Here is a 6,365-nt window from a genome sequence, read left to right as displayed (position 1 = left end):
TCGTTGACCACAAGATGGCGCTATATACGGTCTGTTGCGTTGCTTTCACTTGCTTGCCCAATCATTAATAAATCTCTCATATCCCCAGAGTATGATGTTTAAATTACTGCATTAATTTTGTAGTCATTATTTGTCATTTCTATATAGTAAATTACTCTTATTTGAACCTGATTATTTCAATACTGACAAAACTATAATGATTATACAATTTATACATATTATTAAATACAATGTAATGAACTAAATAACACTAATATCAATACAATGCAATACAACTGCTATAATGAGTGTACCTGGTTCTATTAGCGTCACTGCAATTCACTGCTGCTTGTTTGTGGCCTGCAAAAACATCAGTCATATCATCATTGGACTAGATTAGTGATTAAGGGCTCAAATCGAGGTCCTGTATGTTCTCACTGGCTTGTTCTTCGGGTCCTCTAGTTTCCTTTAACAATGCAAATACATGCATGTTTGACTAATTGAAGACTCTAAATCACGTGTCTCAAACTCCGGGCCTCAAGGGTCACTTTCCTGCATTTAAAAAAAAAACTTTTTTTTAGGTTTCCTGCTGCAACACACCTGATTCAAATGATTGGGGTCGTCCCTCGAGAGCCGCAGTTATAAACCCCTGTCCTAAATTGTCCATAGGTGTAAATGTGTGTGTGAATGGTTTTCTTTCCTTGGCTGGCGACGAGTCAGGGTGTGCCTCTTCATCTGGAATAGGTTCCAGCTCCCCCGTGACTGTCATGAGGACAAGCGCTATAGAAAATGCGAGACACATGTCCTTTACAGTAAGAAATACTATATAAAAATACTACTAATACTTGAAAATTCTGGTAAAGACTGTAATTTCCATTTTTTTCTTTCTTTTTTTCCTTTTTCTCTCACTGTCATTTTAGTAAGCAAACCTTGTATGACGTACTTTGCTTTTAAATGTCTTTATTTCTTTTGTTTGTAAATGCTCTTAAAAATTTTATTTTTAAATATGTGAGGCAAATTGAGTTACCTTGTGTTTACCATGTAGTATATAAAAAAGCTACTTTGCCTAAAAATAATAATACAATAAATTACAGTGCTGCCTTGAATTAAAAGTTTAATCTGCACCATGTGACACTCATAACTAAAAACACCTGAATCTTAATTAATATTTTCCCTTTGAAATGAATGGAAATGCCATTAATTTCTGCTAGATGCACATTAAGCTTGCCCAAGGGGCAATATAAATGGCAGAGGATAAAGAATATATGCCTGTCCTTTGCTGAAAAGGTTCTAATAATATAGTGACATAGATGCTATTTGTTAGCAGTTAGCATTAAGCTAACAGAAGATTCATGTTTGCCATTAGAGCCAAAGTCGACTGCGATAGGTTGGCGTTGGCCGATGTCTTTCAGGTATTTTGTGATCAGTGTTGACTAAATTTAAAAAAAATCCATTATAACATCAATATGATATAGAATATGGAATATAGAAATGGCCTGAAAAAGTTGTTTTCAGTACTAGTTTATTTTTTGAACATCCTCCATTTTATGAAACTGTTTATCCATTTCTGCTTTTTGCATTTGAGACAAACATTCTCCACGCAAGATGTTTCTAGAAGTTGGTGACATATGTTTCATCAAGTCATCATCGGATGTGAACTCCCCTGTAGGCTACGTGGCTGCAGTGGGGTGCACCACACGAACTGTGACAGTAAGTCTTCTTCGCGGTAATTACGAGGTGTGGTTTTAGATGACTAAAGGGTGAGTAATCATTTCATAACATGCGGGTAGCTCTACAAAAAGCATTGAAGGGAAAAAATGGATTGCGCAAGATCTCGGTTGTGCGGTGCCGTGTGACGTTGAGATACTTCACATTCTGTATTGCTTTAATATGATGCTTGTGATTTTCTGTCACTGTCATGGTGCAATAGCAGGCGGAAATTTGATTATAATCACTTAACGTCTTAAAATGACCCAAATGGATTGCTTTCAGACAGGAGCTATGACATAAGATGTCTGAATTCGGAGTTTCAACTGGTAAACAAACTTTCGAATTATAATCGAGTCTTATTTGAGGAAGCCTGAAAACAATTTTCAGATTTAGTATCATGCAGTTATGTAAGGGATTTAAGTTCACATAGAATCTGTTTTCATCGATGTGTTGGGAAAACTGTACATGTCATTCCAAATCAAAACATGATGAAAAGTAATCATATTTTACTATGATTTCAATGGCGGTTAAGAGAGAAAAACATTTCGTCTGCATTTTTCTTTCCAAAGTCAAACATCCGTCTATCCATCCCACCATCCATTTCCTCATCATGAGTGAGCTGGAGCCTATCCTAGCCAAAGACATCATCTGAGTACTGGTATATCATTTCAGTTACATGAATCGTAGCAAACAAGACATTGGGTTTTCAATTCTCACTGATTTTTTATTTTTCGTTCTCTGAAGAGAACATAAAAATGCTGCAGCGAAATCATCAGTGTTCTCAGCAAATGGCATGTTGGCAACGTAAGATGGCAGCCTGTGGCAAGAAAATAAAAATTCAAAATCCAACATCTACTCCAACTCAAGCATAATTAGATTTACGGTGATAATGCTCGTTTCTGAAAGCTTCTTTACAACGACTGGATATCACGCCAATAGGAAAATGTTTGATGAAGTTGAAGGCAGATCAGTTTTGTTCTTCAATGCCAGTCACCCACTCAGTGACTGTTAAGGGGTACGATTAGACAGTGGAAATATGTGCCCTGTAATCAGCTGGCAACCAGAACCGGATATACCTCACCTCTCGCCCCAAGTCAGCTGGGATAGCCTCCAACTCACCTGTAACCCTTGATTGATAAATAATCACATTTTAGGGGAGGGTCAATACTTTTCTCAACCTATCAAATGATATTCTGGCCTGAAATTGCATGTCAGCTTTTTTCTTAAAAAAGTGTGGCAAGTCCCAAATACATGATAAGGAGAGGACAAGTTTGAGCAAGTTGCTGAGGAGGTAAATGTTGCACCAAAGGTTTGTGTGACTCACCACGGGAAATGGAGGAGCCGTGTTTGAATGCATGCAAGTGGGAGATCTGTGACAGTAACGCAAATTTGCCCTTTGAAGTCTCAAAAGTGCAAAAAGTGAGCACATCAGTCAAGGTCACAGTCTTTTTTTTTTTTTTTTTCATTACATGTTTGTTGAAAAATTGAATAAGGAAAATAAGTTTCTGCATTCTGACTTTGTTATTTAGTTTCTGTTATCAGGAAAAGTCTTTAAAGGAAACTTATTTTTAATGTTTCTATACAAATATTTGATTCTCTGGTGTGCCTGTCCAGCCATTTTAGTGTGAAATTAAAAACCAAATAAATCTTTTGTTATCTGCCCTTTTCTGAAAATGTGTCTCCTCAGTTCCGCCCCACTGTTTGGTAAGAGTGTGGCTAATTTAGACTGAAAACACCTCCCACACCGAGTTTGTCTGTCAAAATTTGGAAGCCTGTAATGAATCATACAGAAACATAAAGCAGTAACACCAACATCCCTTTGTGGTGCTGTTTTGATGCGAAAGTCCAAAGGTAGGCAGAGCTGCATTGTTTTCTCGCAGGAACAGATTAGCACAAGCTAACAGTGTTAGCTCCTGATAAACGGCACTTGATTACTTGGTGAAGTTGTCGACGCAGTGACGGCGGGGACTATTTGCGCTCGGTGATGTGTTCATGCGCCACATACATGCATTGTACTGTCTGGAATGTCGCCTCCACAAGTAAAAATACTTTTATTATCTTTATGACCGCTTGATTTATGGCCACTCTGGGTTCTGCTTTTGCAAGTGGAAAAGCAAGCAGAGGACCATCACGCGCACACTTGCTGGCGAGATGACCGAAGCCAGCTTGCTGAATGCTGGACTAAGAGCCTGGATGAGCACACCTGCCAGTGAGATATTCTTCCGCAGATGCACTAACGGCTGTTATGCATACACTTGCCGGCGAGAGGAAGCCTGCGAAGGCTCACTCGTCGCAAAGCTCAGGTTCCGTCCCCAGTCATCATGGTAACCAAATCAGACTCGCCATTGGTCCAGCAGGATATTATATAACTCACAAAATCAAATAATGGTCATGTTCTTATTGCACCTGGGAGCTGTTATTAATTTTGAAGAAAAAAACTAATGTCTAAAGTTTAAAGCAGCTGCTGAGTTTCTGAGTTGTTTATATTGTATGATGCAACAGTGTTGTGCTTTGCGGCGGAAATTCAAAATTTATATGGCTACATCATATCAATTAGATTAATAGAAATGAATGGTCATCCAAATCCCATTAGAGATTCTTTTGGGGACTTAACTGATCATAGATCAGATTACATTAACTTGATTCTGCAAGGTAAAGTGGATTCACATGGAGGTGCTTCTCCACCCAGATTCGTTGAAACTGCTCTTTATTGGAACACTACTTCCATGTTCCCTTGACCCTGTTTTGAAAGTTGACATCAGGTAGATGCGCCAACAAATCTGCAGAGGAAGTTTTTCAAACACGTAACTTGCCTTTTGACTCACTGTCTGGAATTTTGGATAAGGCTTTTTGAGTTTTGGTGCAGAACTCCCCACCCACAGGATATGCATCAGTCGTATCACAAGCAGTCAACCACAGTATAGAGTGATCATTTGAGGACGATATCTGAATCTATTTATATTTTTCGTCATTAGGTATATATTTGACAACAAAAATTCATTGTGACTTTATACTCCTGTAATTAAAATACCGGTGCTCTTCAGGCAGTATCTTTTTTGACATGAGTAAAGGCGTTGGAGCAGTACCTCCTTTTTTTTTGCATGCGCTTTTATTTAAATAAGTATAGAATGTGAGAACATTGGTCACCTGATCTTAACAAGATGTCAAATCAGCATTAATAGACAAATGGCTGCCACAATCACAATGAGTCAGCGCTAGCAGCTTTGACAGCTATCTGGCAGGCAGGTAGATAAAGATGACTTCATTTAAACATGCTTCTGCCACAGCTGTCTTTCCTTTCTGCCTGTGTCAGACTGAAACTTTCTGCGTACGTCATCACCCTCTAAATTACATATCAAATTCTCAACTGAAAACTAAGCGATGACGGACGAATGAGGGTGGTTATAAATAACATTCTTGATCTGTTTGAAATCCACCAGTGTCAGGCACACACAGTTCTCAATATAAATCCTTGATAAGTTAGCCTTTTATTCACTTCTCAGTGAACGCAAACAATTCCCAGAAATTTGATGATGATCTGTGGTTGAATTCTTTGTATTTTCAAAATAACATTTTGCTGTCGGCACTCATTTTTGCGACATTCAATTACTATTTTGTGGTATAGTGTGAAACTATTCATTATGAAAGGCGCAATGCTTTGAACAAATGTGTTTGTGATTTCTTGTCTTTGAATTATATAACAAAATTGTCCTTACAGTATTTAATATGGCAAATGTGACAACCCTAAGCTGTTTTTGGATGGGAAATTTATTTAAATCATCATCATACAATCCTTACTTACAAACATCATCATCGATGCAGGATTGTTATTTGCACCTCATTGAATAACCTCAAATCAAATTTGAGACTCTATAATGGAGAACTCCAGTTTTGAGTTGTATAAACTGTGAATGTGAATGTTTCACTATGTGCTCTAAGATCGAAAGTAATCAGTAATGGGTGTAGCCCACCTTACCTGGGACCCTGAGAATAAACTGTTAAAAAAAAGGATGGTTTAAAGACTATTGGCAAAACATGGCAGTTCCAGCACACTTGATCAAATCTCTTGGAATTGAAGGGCTGTTCACTTCAAGGAACACAACAAAGCAAAAAAAACATTTAGTCAGCGTGGTGATCCAGTATTAGGTAATGCGATTTGTGGGTGGCCCGATGCCAGTTGAAGCTACTCTTCAATGGGAAAAGCATCAAAGCATCAATATGCTCTCAACATGTCTTTACAGAAGAATTCCGGTTTTGTTTTTTTATTTATTTTTTAAAATCAAAAGCTTATTTAGCTAAATGCGCACAGACCAAAATCAGGCTGAATTTGAGCATTTTCCCTCTTTTTCAAAGTAAGTCCATCGGCAAAGGGGCTGCAGTTGCTTATACTTTGTATATGTATCAATCATAAAAAAAAGGATAAATATTTTTGCTGGCTTTGACTCTGTGGACAAACGTGCAACAAGGTCTTGTATTAAAACACGTTTTGGTTTTCTTTTCATGACTTCATTTATGTTGAAATTGGTTTTGTCAAAAAAGGGGTATAGGCTTGATAAACTGCAGCTTCACCCTATGCCTTTCTGTTGTCCGTCTTTCTGCACAATTCGATGAATGACGACTTGAGTGAATCGAACAAAAGTCCATGAACACCCACAGCGTTGTTAAAGTGGTGAACC

Source organism: Idiotropiscis lumnitzeri, chromosome 13, assembly GCF_059441095.1.
Source record: "Idiotropiscis lumnitzeri isolate Australia: NSW breed Sydney's pygmy pipehorse chromosome 13, RoL_Ilum_1.0, whole genome shotgun sequence".
Taxonomy (NCBI): Eukaryota; Metazoa; Chordata; class Actinopteri; order Syngnathiformes; family Syngnathidae; genus Idiotropiscis; species Idiotropiscis lumnitzeri.
This window is presented reverse-complemented; position numbering follows the sequence as displayed.